A 14,217-nucleotide genomic window follows, 5' to 3' on the forward strand; every position below is an offset into this window, starting at 1 on the left:
TCTATAGTTTTTTTGACTAAATGCATATTTTTCGAGTTATTTTCAAAAAACCCTCTAAAAAAGTAGATTTTTCCGTCGAAAAACTGTTACTTTCAACCACGAGTAACTCGAAAAATATTAGTTTTACGAAGAAAATGCAAAAAACATTTTCTTCTTAAAATTACTTTTTACATCGATCTACATGGTTAAAATGTAATAAAAAATTCCCACCCCCGAGATGGGGTGGCAACTACCCCCAAGGTTTTAGCGTACAGCAGCATGATATAGAAAATTATCCTTTTACTATTCCCTACTTTCTGTGAAAATTTCAAGTAAATCCATGGTGGACGAAAAAATTGCGAGCCAAAATGCTTCATTTTCTCGAATATACCCAAAAAACTGATTCTCAAAAAGATTACGAAAAGATTTTGGAAAAGGATATGGCGGTTTATGAGCCCGAAGGAGTGAAAAGCGATCGTTTGTCAATGGTCTATGACTATTTGATGCCCTTAAAACCGATCAGCACAGAGGCCGGAAGGGCTTTCTCCGCAACCGGCTATATGTGCAGTTCTGTTCGAAGTAAGTTAGGCCTATGTTTTTAAGGTATCACTTACATAAAACTAAATGATTCATGCTTCTGTTATTTAGAAATTTAGCATACAGACAAAAAAAACATTAAAATCATGTTTTTATTTTGATTCCACATTTTGCTGGATCCAGCTGGATTCAGGCCAATCTTGCAAAAATCCAGCTGGATTGAAAATGCTGCTGGATTGCAATCCCTAATTCTCAGTATGCGTCAATACATCCACATTTCTAGAGCCGCTAACTTCTTTATAGTTGCTGCTATTAACGCCCACCCTTCTACTCCGTAAAGTAGCGTAGAGAGTACGTAGCATTTCGTGACGCGCCATCGGAGGTTAACGCTTAGGTTGCGGTTGCTTAAGAGCTTTCTCATTTTTATGAATTTGTATCTTGCTATTTCAATTAGGATCCTAAACTCTACGTCTGGGTCCCACCTATCATTTACTGTATATCCCAGATATTTAAATCGGTGTACTCTTTCAATACGTTCGGCTTCAATATTCAATATTGACATTAATCGTCAGTTCATATCTGTGCAATATGTTCGCGGATGGTGTAGAGAATTCAGTGATAGCCGAAGGGAAATTCACGATGAAAATCTAAGCGAAAGGCATTCAGATTCATCGTGAATTTCCGTTCGGCCTTCACTGAAATCTCTACACCATTTGCGAACATGTTGAACAGATATGCACTTTTACCCTAGATTAACTGACGATGTCAATAGGTGAATCCACTTTTCATTAGAAAAACGTATTACAGCATGAATTTCATATTGGCGATAACAGCGACCTGAATCTTCATCGTCGAACGCTGCTAAAAGGCGAAAGTGGTGGAACTAGAGAAAGGAAGAGTTGATGTATTAGGCAGTGTTATCAGATTTCTCGCAGCACGCCGCACCCTTTCTCGGCGGCATAGAGAACCTTTTTTTACGAATATTCGAAAACGGTAACAGCTACCGAGACCTCCATATTCGAAGGCTGCTAGGTCGACACTGAGAGAGAGGGAGAGGTGATGTGTAAGGCAATGTTGCCAGATGTCTTTCAACACTTCGCACTCATTTTCAGCGGCATAGGGAACATTTTTTATGAATAACCCTTGTACATAGTCAAGCAACTGCAGGAAATATAGAAAAGAGACAATCCAACAACTAATAAAATAAATATTAATTACTGATAAACCAGGAAGGATCTGTTTTTAGGTGGATGTGAAAGGTGGCATTCGGATTTTTGCAGATAAAGTTAGGTGATAACTTCGTTAATAATAATTGGCTTATGCTCCTTCTCTAATATGCCCGGAACATTAAAAAAAAATTATATATTTAAAAAGTTCAAAAAACTTCTTCTTTTTTTCTACTTTCTTTGCTTATAACTTTAAAACGATTCATTTTGGAACAAAGTCGTGTAGGAATTAAACAAAGATAATTAAATTTTCTATCAGATACGATTGGTTAAAAATGTCATTTAACACCCTTGCTGCAAAATAGCAATAAATATAAAATAAGGGGGCAAAACAAGCCTGTCTTTATTCAATGTTTTTCCATCACTTAGGTTACAATTGGAACCTTCCTAATTCGCTTAGAAAATTTTTGTAATGTGCTAAAACCGTCCACCAAATTTTATTAAAATTTACCTACTAGATTTTGCATAATAATTTTGCAATCTAAACTTTTTTTTTAAAAGTTAAAATTTTTTAAAATCTTGCCCAACAAAAACTATAACATACAAAGATTTAACAACTTTTTTTACGTATAAAGAAGCATTCCACCTATTTAACGCACTTTACCGAATTGAAATCGGATTATTTAAGCAGCCTCAGCAATGTTTTAAAGTTATAAACAATTTTTTGGCTTATAAACAAATTAGTGCTGTGACCAGGAGGGGGTGCTACGGGCTCCTTTATTTAGATGGACTTAGCCAAGTTTTTTTTATGTATTTTGACCCGTAGAACACGAATTTTTTGGGTAACAGTTGATCCGGATGTCGATAAGATTGTTATAAACAAAGAACTTGAGGAATTACGTAACATCGATTTTTCGCAAAATAAGACATTTTATTGTATTTCTTGGGTAATTCTAAGCAAAACATGTTCTAACAAGTTTTTTCGTAGGATGCACAGTTTTCGAGATAAACGCGGTGGAACATTCAAAAAATCGAAAAATTGCAATTTTTGAACGAGAATAACTTTTGATTAAAAAATAAAATAGCAATTCTGCTGACAGCATTTTAAAGTATAAGTCAAATTATACCGTTTTTAATTATCTACAGTGCTAAAAATTAATTTTTTTATTATTAAACAAAGCTATTTGTTTATAAGCCAAAAAATTGTTTATAATTTTAAAACATTGCTGAGGCCCCTTAAATAATCCGATTTTAATTCTGTAAAGTGTATTAAATAGGTAGAGCACCTCTTTATATGTAAAAAAATTAGCCAACTTCTAAATGGTCTACTTTTTTTTTCAGAACGATTTTAAAAAATTTCAACTTTTTTAAAAATATTTACATTGCAAATTTATTGTGCAAAATAGATCGATTTTAATGAAATTTGTTAGACCATTTAAGTTAGTTATAAGAATTTTCTAAGCGAATTACTAAGGTTCTAATTGCCACCAAAGTGGTTAAGAAACATTGAATAACAACAGGCGTATTTTGCCCCCTTATTTTGTATTTATTGCTAAATTGCAGAAAAGGTAATACCTTAAGACATTCCGCATCAGTCGTATGTCATACAAAATTCAATTATCTTTATTTTATTTATGTACGACTTTGTTCCAAAACGAACCGTTTTAAAGTTATAAGCAAAGTAATCAGAAAAAAAATCGATGTTTTTCGAAATTTTTAAATATTTTAATTTTTTTATTAATGTTCCGGGCATATTTGAGAAGGAGCATAAGTCAATTATTATTACTGAAGGTGTCACCCAACTTTATCTGTAAAAATCCGAATGCCACCTCTCACATCTAAAAATACACGTTTTTTTACACATTAGTCCTGGTCTATGATGCTATGCAGCAAACAATTTTTTTAGAGATTGAACAAAATGAAGGATTATATCAAAAATTTAGAATTTTTGCGTTCAGGGAAAGAAGTCTAAAGGTAAAAATTAATATAACTTACCCCTTAGTGCAATAAATCGGATTAGGTTCTACAACGGCAACAACAACTACAAACAATCCTGGAACTAGAACAGATTATGTCTGTCTCATTGCTGAAACACATTTCACCAATGAGTCATTTGTCAAATTTATACAACTTACGGTGTATCATTCTATCCATCCTGGAATGGTTAGCAAATGGTTAGAAATCAATATAAATATTGACCACATCTGATAAAATGAAAACAAAGACCATATCATATATTGCCACCAAAAAAATGAAACGGAGAAAAACGCCTAGAAAGAAGAGAAACGAGCATATAAACATTTTCAACATTTTGCGTATTTTCCTTTTATTTTCAGGAAATAAGAAATGGTAAACTAGTGAATAATTCATTTTAAAGGAAAAATCATTGTAATACACTAAGCATCAAAATTAACGAACCACCTTAAAATGGGACATTTTTGATGTCTCGTATTTCCTAAACCTATTGTCCGATTTGAGTGATTTTTTAGTATATTATATCTTAACTCTTCAAGAATATCGGTGTAGTAATATTATTGCTAAAGAGGTGTCATTGTATATCGGGTGTAACAATGATAGTGTGTTTTTTCCTCAAAGTTTGGAACACCCTGTGGAATATTCTAGCGTATATCAAATATTAAAATTAAAACTCTACTGCAGCCTTAGGCTTTCTTAACATTTTGCTTTTTTGTTTATTCGCTTATATTGGACAATAAAAAAGTTAGGTACTTTAACAACTAGCAACGTTATTCATCAATACAGGGTGTTTCTAAATAAGTGCGACAAACTTTAAGGGGTTAGTCTGCATGAAAAAATAATGATCATTTGCTTTATAAACATATGACCGCAAATGCTTTGTTTCCGAGATACGGGATGTTGAATTTTTTTCTTACAAACTGACGATTTATTTATTGCTCTATAGCTGGTTGAGATATGCAAATGAGGTTTGTTAGATTTTAAGAGGTAGTTATTGCGCGTTTTTTTTTTGACATACAATTAAGGATTTTATATTCACCATTAGCGTGCATACGGGTATAAACATTTTAGATACATCCCATATGCACGCCAATGGTGAATATAAAATTCTTAATTGTATGTCAAAAAATGCGCAACAACTACCTCTTAAAACCTACCAAATTTCATTTGCATACATCAACCGGTTTTAGAGTAATAAATAAATCGTCAGTTGTTAAAAAATTCAACATCCCGTATCTCGGAAACGAAGCATTTGTGGAAATATGTTTATGAAGCAAACGATCATTATTTTTGCATGCAAAATTACGCCTTAAAGCAAAACTATACAACCATCTCCCTCTACAACTTAAATCTGCATCATCTTTCCCCAAGTTCCGTAAAATGACAAAAGCCTATTTATCTGAAAGACCATATTATTCAATAGAAGAGTTTCTTAACCAATAACTAAGGAATTACAGTATTCTTATGTACAAGTAGAATCTTAATCTATATTTGAGTGTCATAAGCAGCAGCATAACTTATTAAATTACTTATTAAATTTCTTAAGGTGCAATTTTTTTTTAATCTTGCAATAGATTGTTACTGATTTTTTTTATTTCACTTTATTATGTTTTATTTATATTGACGATTTGTATAATTTTAGTAAGTTTGTTGCACTTATTTAGAAACACCTTGTATTGATGAACATGGTTAGTTGTTAAAGTAGGGGAAGTCGGGGCAAAGTGAACCAGTTAAGATTTGTCAAATAATATGACTTATACGAAGATAATAATTACGACTATTTTTTGTTCATACGATAGCAGAACCATTTGGCTACATATTCCAATATCTAATAACTAAAAAACAGTTTTATGTAATATGCTGTAGACATATTTCCCAAAAGTCGCAAAAAGTTCACTTTGCCCCACAGGCGGGGCAAAGTGAACTTTGTGTTTGGGGCAAAGTAAAACAAATCAGATCAATTAAACATTTTATCAGGAAATACAATTAAACAAGCTTAAAACATAAAAGATTCTATATAAACTGGATTTTTCCATATCTGGGTCTTTTATGGCGAAGCTTTCCCATGATTTGAGATGCAGTTATTACCGAGATATCATCTACCTCTGGAAAGACGAAGATGTTCCAGTTTCCTCTATACTGTCTCATAAATTTGACTTCATACCCGTTTTTAATGGATCTTTAACTTGGGCAACAAATTCTTTTTTAATTTTATCATTAGTTAGTTGAACTAATATAAAATCTTCGGCAAATACATTTTTCGTTGGAACTGCATTAAGCTGGTTTGTTTGCAAAATTTCAACATCTTCATCACTGAAGGTTTCCGTGTCACTGGAATCTTCGCACAAGTGGGCGTCATCAACATCATGGTCTTCGGAGTCAGAAGATTCTGGAACAGCAATTTTTCGTTTTACTGCAACTTTTTTTCTTTTTTCACTATTTTTTTCCTTCTGTTGTTCTTTTTCAGCTTTCAGGTCAGCAAGGTAAGGGGAAGATGTTATTACCGTTGTAGATCCTTTTTTCTCTTCTTTCTCGGAGCAGTTTTAGGAGCTACTTTAGGGACAGGCATTATATCTCTTGGGGATATCGCTTGGCTAAAATTGGCTGAGCTTGTGGTATGGAGTTCGTTAGCTACCGAAACATTTTGCAGTTGATAATGTGATGAGCTAGAGGGTTTATGGATAGGCGATACATCTCTTGATGGCACCAAGTTGTCTAAAATGTTTGAATTTTTGACAGCGCCTTGAACTTCATCAGATGTTGAACGAGTTTGTTTTATTTGTGAAGTATGACCATAAAATTTATTAGTGGATAGTGGTGGTAGATTTTCATTTGTTCTGCTTTTCTTACTAACCGTACTGGAACTTTCAGCCCAAACATAATCATTTTTGGGTGCATTACAGCCATAGATATATAATACTCTAGATTGCGCCCTGCGATCTTAAAATGGGTAACGGTTGCGACTTGCGACAGAGATAAATGAGCCTATTTGGTCGGTAGTCTCTTTTTAATTTAAGGGGAATATCGACGACGTGAATATCCCACTTTATCGAGTAATATGTGTTGACAGTTGGAGCGGGTGGTGACGGGAAATGGTCTTTGGTCTTCGGACGTGGGTAATCGTGGTTCGAATCCCATACCACTTTACTTTTTTTATTTTTATTTAATCAATATTGCGTTTATTAGATATTTTTACATCTGAAAAATGGACCTAAGTAAATCTAGCAGATAATAAATGTATGTATAGTAAGTTAATATTGGAATACATAATTTGTGAACTGCATAGTAAAATAAAAGTCATTCGTTATTAATATAAATTCGTCCTTATTCGAATGATGTGAATGTTTGTTTTGCTTCTACTTTTTTAAAAAATTGTAACAATAGTTTCATAAATAAAAATAATGTCTAATTACTTATAATTGAATCGGTCATTTCAAAAACAGCAAAGTCCACAATTTTCAGAAACTAACTTTTTGAGAGGAATAGACTCCTTTAAGATAAACGTTGTGTGCAAAAACGACACCAGTCCAGTAAAAACATTAGCAACAAAACTACAATATAACTCTGAATTTTGATGTCATCCATTTCATCCATCTTTCGACTATTAATAGTTAGTTTTCTTTGCTCTTCTGTAAAATTAGGAATATGTGACTCATGTTGGTTTTGAAATGACCGATTCAATTAATAAATCGATGGTACATTATGTTGATATTAATTATTGGTAATTTTTTACGAATATTTTTAACAATTACTTTATACTATTCTACAATTAACTTATTAAAAAAATAACATTGGCTTTTATATTTTTAAAAATCTATAGGTACCTATACAGTTTTTCTTATTTGTTATATATTTCTTTGGATAGATTTACTTTAGAGATGTAATAATATCTAATAAACGCAATATTGATTAAATAAAAAATAAAAAAAGTAAAGATTGGTACGGGATTCGAACCAGGATTATCCACGTCCGAAGACAAACGACCAGTTCTCGTCGCCATCCGCTCGAACTGTCAAACCATCTAAAATACTCGACGACAGAGTAGGATAGTGACGTCGTCGATACTCCCCTTGAATTAGAAAGAGACTACCGACCAAATAGGCTCATTTATCTCTGTCGCAACCGTCACCCATTTTAAGATCGTAAGGCGCAATCTAGAGTATTATATATCTATGATTACAGCAGTCGGCAACATCTGCAGTATCACGAGTGATATTTTCTACACCGCCATTGTCATTATTTTGAGTTAAAAGAGGACGGTCAGTAACCTCTGCAGCCGCAAATGCCATATCTGGGAAAATAATATTTTATATAAATAATATAATACAAAAATGTTGTTATCATAAGGACAAATTCCCGTTTTTTAAAACCGGATAAAGCATTTTCAAGTGTTGCAGCCCTCATATTATATGCTTGACCAAATATTTCGCTCACATCATTGTATCGTCACGACTTTACCAGGATTATTTCTTAGCCAATTCTGAACACCCTGGCTATAATATGAACTCAACGGAAACATAAACGCAACATCAAGAGGCTGCAAACAATGAGACGTGTGTGGGGTAATTATAATAATGTGAACGTTACTTTTTCTTGCCATTAAAATCAAATTTAAATTTTTAACATGTGTTGAATGACCGTCACAGATAAGTAACACTGGGTCTTCTTCTGTTGGCTTAGCATATTTCATAAAATGTGTGAAGCATGTTGGTGCAAAAATATCACTTTGCATCCAACCTGAAGGTTGAGGAACTACTATACTTTCAGGTGGTAGACTCCTTGAGAAGTTGGGATTATGTTTTACACGAGGGAATATCAGCATAGGTGGTATATATTGACCTGCTGCATTAAAACAAATTTCTGCAGTGATGAGTGTACCTCGCTCTGCAGATGAAAGGCTACCGACCTGTTTTTTTCCTTTAAGAGATAACACTTTGGATTGTCTATTTAGAACTGTACTAATTCCGGTTTCGTTACAGTTATAAATTCTACTGGGAGAAAATTTGTAAGTGTCCATAAGATGTTTTAAAATATCAAAAAACTTTTTGACATTTACTTTATTAAATGCAGATGCTCGGGCTGAAGATGTTGCCTCCGGTGTTCGAAGAGATAAGTTATGGTGTCTTTGCATAAATTTGGAAACCCAGTCTCTTCCTGCTAGTTGTTTTTCTTGAGAAAAAGTGTGCGGAATATTATTTCTTTCGGCATATTGATAGGCAAGGTGCCTAAAATTCTGAATCGTTAAACCAAACAAATATCGTTCCATGTCAAGTACATGCTCATTTAATTCATTTTCCTGTTCTGGCGTAAATACTGTTCTAAATCTACCCAGCCCTTTCTTTGCTGCCAGGTCAGATGTTCTATTTAATTTCAGTCTTCGGAATAACGTTGCTGGTGGCACATTAAACTGTGTAGCAGCTGCTTTATATTTTAATGTTCCCTCCCGAACAGCATCAATAGCATTTTTCATCGATTCCTCTGACCAAGACTGTTGATTGCTTTTACGAACATACGTTCTAACCATTTTACCTTAAAGAGAAAATTCTCAACATTAAAAGTGTACTCACTCCAGCAAACAACTAATTTATAATATATCTATAGTAGTCTTTATATCCGGTTTAATTTTAGGCGATACAAGAATTAGTAAATTAATCTCGGATAATTATTAAACCGAGATTTACAAATCCCGACTAAATATAGTTTCTAACCTCCAACCTTCAATAAATACATTCTACAAATCTACCTACTACAAAACAATAGTGGGGGCAAAGTGAACCTAGGATCACTTTGCTCATTGTGAAAAACTTCACTTTACCCCACACTGATTAACTAACGCTACCCCACACTAACATAATAGATTAACAACGTTTGAATGTAAGAATAACTAGTTGAGTTATACATTAGATTACACACTTACCAGATTATAATTTTACCACGATAAAATAAAAATTTCATCCACAACTTAGCAGCTTTCGTCAAATGTGTTCTCGTCGTAAGCACACTGTTACCAACTTAAATATATTCAATTTACGTTTGAAACTGTATAACTGGAGCGAATAATTTACAATTTAAAAAGATAGTTCACTTTGCCCCAACGGTTCACTTTGCCCCGACTTCCCCTACCTAACTTCTTTATTATCATACGTAAGTGAATGAATCAAAGAGTAAAATTTTAAGAAAGCTTAAGTCTATAGTCGAATTTTAATTTTAATATTTTTTATGCGCTAGAATATGTCACAGGGTGTTTCAAACTTTGAGGAAAAAACACATATTATGATTGTTACACCCGGTATATAATGACGCTTACCTGGTTAGCAATATTACTATATAATATTATTAAACCGACATTCTTGAAGAATAAAGCTATAATATACTAAAAAAATCACTCAAACCGGATAACAGGTTTAGGAAATACGAGATATCAAAAATGTCCCATTTTTAAGGTGGTTCGTTAATTTTGATGTTTAGTGTAATTATCAAATAACAGTACCTATTTCAAGAAAGTCCTTACAGAAAATATTGGTAATCAAATTCGGTCAGCACATTCCTTGCATCATGCTGTTAATATGTACAATACACAGCCAAGACTTACAGAATTTAAAAAATATCTGGTTTTTCTGCAATTTCCTACTTACAATAATTCCTTTTGTTTGGAGCAAGTGTTTTGTTTTCTTCCCAGCGCATTTTGTAGCTGTTTACGCGTTGATATCCTAAATCACTCCGGGAATATCATGGCACCTGGAGCTAGGATTTACTTTGTTGTATGTACTATGTACGTGTACGTGTACCTATGTGGGATTGTGTATGTTTGTTTGTGCAACTAAACGCTATATGCACGATATAAACATACTGCACTAATTTAGAGAACTACAGAGCAATTTTCTATCAAGCGTATATAGATGAAGCATAAAGTTATTTAAAAAATGATTACACGTTCGGTCGGGTGAGGTCTATGATACATTAGCGATATAGTAGAGAATAGAAATAGGGTTTTTTATGTTAAATCAGTACCTACAATTCTACAGGGGGTGAATTTTGCTATGAAATTAATATGTATGTATATATCGGTTTTAGAACGTCTTTCGACGTTGTCCGATGCCTAACTTCCACGTCCTTCTATCATCCCATTGGCCATCTCTAAGATCCCTTGTACTCATTGCTTTGGTTACCCCTTCTTTCCATGTCTTTTTGGGTCTTCCTCGTTTTTTGCGGTTTGGTGGTACCCACTCCAAGATCTTTTTGGGCAATCTTGTGTCTTCCATTCTTTGAACATGACCATACCAAATCAACTGTTTCCTCTCAATGTCTGTTGTTAAGTAACCATCTATTGCAATTCGTCGTCTTACTTCCTCATTTCGAATTCTTTTCCTACGGGATATACCTAACGATCTTCTAAACACATCTATTTCTACAGCTTCTAATTTTTTCCTGTTGTTCTCGGTTATTCTCCAAGTTTCTGCTCCGTAAAGTAGGCTGCTTTTAATAAGTGTTTCATAGATGTTGTAATTTCGCTGTATTCCTATTTCGGAGCTCCAAAGTATTCCATTTAGGCATCCAATTGTTCTTCTAGCTTGTGTTACCCTTTTTTTATTTCCTCATCGTCTTTTCCCGCTCTATCGAAGATTATTCCCAAGTACGTGTATTCACTACAGGATGTGATTTGTTCATTATCCTCTAGTTCGATATTGGATAACTCAGCTCCTATGGGTAGGTATTTAGTTTTTTCCACATTAATTTCCAAGCCCCACTTTTCATATTCCTCCTTCAGTTTTCTTGCCATATACTGTAGGTCGTCTTTATCATTAGCTATGATGACTTGGTCATCAGCAAATTGTAAGGTATACAAACAAACCTCTCCGAGGTCTATACCCATACCGTGGCATTTACGTTTCCACTGGTTTAGTGCTTTTGCAACATATATCTTGAACAAAGTTGGTTGAAATACAGCAGCCCTGGCGCAGACCCTTGTTAACTATGAACTTTTTAGATAGTGTGTTGCCAATTTTTACTTGTGATGTAGAATTTTCATATAGATTTTTTAAGGCTTTTAGTAGAGTGTAGCTGATGTTAGTTTCTTTTAGTGATTTCCACAATTTAGTCATAGGAACGCTGTCGTATGCTTTACGGGGGTCAACAAACATGAGATGGGTCTCTTGATTGGTTGCTGATTTTTTTTCAATTAATTGTTTTAGGCAGAAGACATTATCTGTGCAAGTCCTTCCAGCGCGGAAACCAGCCTGTTCTTCTTCTTCATGTTCCCTATACTCCATCTCAATGAGATTTCTAAGAATGCGCCCGTACACCCGGCTTAGTGTACTAGCTACCGATATTCCTCTGTAATTTGAGCAATCCAACTTATATCCTTTTTTATGAATGGAAGAAATATAAGCTACTTTCCATAAACTGGGTGGTGTGACACCGTTTATATATATTTGTTCATACACCAAGTAAGTGCTTGAAAGGGTTTATCTGTACCACATTTTATTAATTCGGCAGGAATATTTTCGGGCCCTGAAGCTCTTTCATTTTTTAGTTCATTTACAGCTTTCTTCACCATATCAACTCCCACTACAATCTCTTCGCTTTCAACAAATACTTCTGTTAGTGATTGTGTGGTATATTCGGCTCTACTTTCTGTTAGCAAACTCTCGTAGTATTCTTTCCATTTTTCTGTTGATATTAACTGAATAGAAGTAGTATTTCTTTTTATGTTCTTTATTTTGTTTAAAAATTTCCATGTCTCTGAACACTTCCTTCCGCCTATGTAAGTGTTGATCTCTTGGCATTTCCTATCCCACATTTCTTTTTTTGCTGCTGTTACTGCTCTTCTTGTTGTTCTGCGTAGGTCCAAATATTTGTCTTTGTCTACTGGATGTTTAGTACTTAGCCACCGTGCGTACGCTTCCTTTTTCTCCATTATTAGGTTTTGTATGTCTTCGGTCCACCATAGCTTTTTACTGTGGCGTTCGGATTTTAAACCAAGCGCTTCTTTTGCGGCTGTTTGTATACTCTCTATTATATTTTTGTACACTTCTTGCACGGATACATTTTTTATTGCATCTTCTAATTTTTCATTTAGTCTTTGTTGATATAGTGTTCTCGTACTTTCATGTTGTAAGCTGTCCTTGTTGTAATTTGTTGTGTTAAAAATTTCAGGTGTGGCTTCAGGTGGTTCTTTTGTTTTCTTGGATCTAAACGGAAAAGCTATTTCGGACTTTACCATAAAATGATCCGAATCACATGATACTCCTCTATATACTCTTGTATCCATTACTTGTAATCTTGTATTTTGTTTTGTAATCACATAATCTATGATCGATTTTAAATTTCTGGTTACCTGAATTCATGTATATTTTTGTATCTCCTTGTGTTTAAAAACCCCGTTTGTTATTTTTAGCTGATGGTTTTCGCATATTTGAATTAATCTTTCATCATTGTTATTTTAAGTTATTTCTCCATGTGGACCTATCACTTTTTTGTTTACCTTCTGTCCGACTCTACTATTCAGATCTCCTGCTATGATCACTTCCCTAGTACTTCCAATTTTAGTAATTTCTTCATTGATTTTCTCAAAGAATTCGTCTTTAACAGCATAAGGCTGATCATCAGAGACTGCATATATACCAAGAATAGTGACAGGTTTTTGGTTAATTGTCATGTTGATTCTTATGATATTTTCATCTACGGCTTCAAAATCTGTTATTTTGCGTTGATGTTTTTTATGTATCATTACGGATACACCTCTTTTTTCTCGCTGGTGTTTCTCAACCCCACTATATATATGTACATAGTTCTTCAATATCTCTGTACCACATCCTTTTTTCTTTGTTTCAGTCAAGATAACTATGTCCATGTTCAATTTAGTAATTTCTTGGACGACTTCTTCCAACTTTCCGCTAATGCTCTGTACATTCCAAGTGCCAATGTTCATTGTCCATTTTCGTAGCTGTTGTCGTTGTCTGTTTAATCCATCCGAAGCTCCGAGGCAACTTTTAGGCTTTTTGGTAAATACGGTTTTTTACAAGTGACAGGGAACCAACCTGACGTCTCAACCCCCAACCTGGAGGACCAGGTAATTTTTTGTTTAAGATATTCTTCCTTTAGACTGGTTGTCTTTCAGGACTCTGGAGACCAGTCTTCCCCAGTCTTCTAAAATTAATAACAAAAACGTAATTATCTTGTAAACTACCATCCGTAATATTACAAATCCTCATATTTTAAGAAAGAAGACATCGAGGAGAACCCAATAATGTAAAATAAACAGGGTGTTCCATTAAAAAAAACGAAGTTACAATTAACTTCTGGTATTATAGGAAGTAGCAAAGAGACCAAAATACTTTCATTAAATATTTCACACCTCAAAACCCCTGTATTCCAATTTTTATGATTCTCTTACCGAGAATCTCGAGATATTTCTAATAGGCTCTTTATCTGCTCTACCCTGTATATATATTTTATAATATTAAATATGTAGTATGTACTTATTGAATAATCTTATTAATACGTCTCAGTAGTCTATTCGGGTTTTTGAGTTTCAATAATTAAAGTTATTTTTTTATTT

General features: G+C 33.8%; 1 protein-coding gene across 1 annotated transcript in view; it reads left to right on the forward strand.

Moving 5' to 3' along the window:
- Window positions 1-14,217, forward strand: part of LOC126883901 (5-hydroxytryptamine receptor-like) — a 193,859-nt gene that overhangs the window by 165,477 nt on the left and 14,165 nt on the right. The window lies entirely within an intron of this gene.

The sequence above is a fragment of the Diabrotica virgifera genome, chromosome 4, assembly GCF_917563875.1.
Source record: "Diabrotica virgifera virgifera chromosome 4, PGI_DIABVI_V3a".
NCBI lineage: Eukaryota > Metazoa > Arthropoda > Insecta > Coleoptera > Chrysomelidae > Diabrotica > Diabrotica virgifera.